The sequence below is a fragment of the Nuphar pumila genome, chromosome 2 (assembly GCF_984573655.1).
Source record: "Nuphar pumila chromosome 2, dmNupPumi1.hap1.1, whole genome shotgun sequence".
Classification (NCBI taxonomy): Eukaryota; Viridiplantae; Streptophyta; class Magnoliopsida; order Nymphaeales; family Nymphaeaceae; genus Nuphar; species Nuphar pumila.
In genome coordinates, this window is record NC_143250.1 from 77,540,733 (window position 1) to 77,542,222 (window position 1,490).

General features: G+C 39.5%; 1 pseudogene; it reads right to left on the reverse strand.

Annotated features, from left to right (window-relative positions):
• Positions 1-247: 247 nt before the first annotated feature.
• On the reverse strand, positions 248-1,137 carry LOC149845789 (uncharacterized; annotated as a pseudogene).
• Between the last annotated feature and the right edge of the window lie 353 nt (positions 1,138-1,490).

Here is a 1,490-nt window from a genome sequence, read left to right on the forward strand (position 1 = left end):
TTCTGATTTCATGGTAAACTGGTTTCAATAACTTGAAGATATCTTCACAAAATATCAACCGATCAATCTCAACAACAATATAGCTGATAAAACTCCAACACATTGAATGATAGGTGACTGTATTGTGTTGTATATGGCCACAAAAATATTTTCAACAGCAAAACACAGACAGAACTAGAAAATCAAACAAAGCATGCATGCAACTAACTAGACAGGAATGACATTGCCTACACAAAATCAAACGATTTCAATGTCGAAGACTGGAAAGATTCTTATCTGGAGTCCAGAAATTTCCATTATGAGGTAGGAGAATCTGTTGGTTAACCAGATTTAGGGGAGGGCACCTTTTTCTCCTTTTCGACAAATTCAAGAAATTCAGCAACTTGGCGAGCATATCTTTGCTTCAATATCTTTGCTGAAATCAACATTGGGTTCATAATCTAGAACCAAAGTTGGCACCTTTTGAATGCTAGCAGGCATATGGCTTCCTTCCAAATAAGATACATGATCTCTCATATCAGGATGCAGGGAGTTATCCATATGGAGTGGCAATTAACTAATTGATAACACCCCATGATTCCCACTCTGAAAAGGGAACAAACAGCTCTCGTGCTTTTCATGCAAGTCATGCAGATAGTCCAGTGATACGCCACCTTCTTCTGTTCTTTTCTTCAGCATCATTCGCTTATGGCAAGTGGCAGGACTAGCTCTCAGATATATAAAACCATCAGGGGTAAGTCCAGGAAGACAAGAAACAACAGGATCAAACCATGAATCATAGATGCTGATCTCCATCTCATTCATCCAATTTGCTTTAGGCACATCACAAACGAAAACCATTTGATTACTCTGGGGTTCTGCATAGAAGGCATCCAGAATATTAAAGTGATCGGGTCCAGCATCCTGCCACTTTGAAATAGGCTCTGGAACTACTTCCACAAGATCACGCAATTCAAGTGTTTCATTGGCTATTCTTTGAAGGAATGTAGTCTTCCCAACACTTATGTTTCCCTTAACACAGAATGTTAACCTCTTATTCCGTGCAGATTTTTCATTGGGGTTTGAATTTGTCTCTTTTCACTCCTCATCAACACTCCCTTTTATAAAGAAAGTTATGCTTTCAGCGTGGTTTCTGTGAATGCAGAGTCATTGCTGACCCTCTCAAACACGGGAAGCCTCCCAGCAGGGCTCAAAAAAATGGTAGCGTGCCAATTGGGCATGACTTCCATGACTGGGCCACAGTCCATATTGCCTCTTCTTTGTTGGCAATTTTACTTTTGCTCTTTTGTCGATGCCTTTTCAGTAGTTTCAGCTTCTTCACTGCTTCATTGAGAGATGCCTTTTATTCAGAGTATGACTTCTTACCAACAGTGTCAATTTCATAAGTTTGCTTTGTTGTCTCAGTTCAAAGTAGACATGTAACAAGTTTTTCAATCTGTCTCGCAAAACAGCAACATACACGCCATTGCAATCTTATGATTTAAAACACA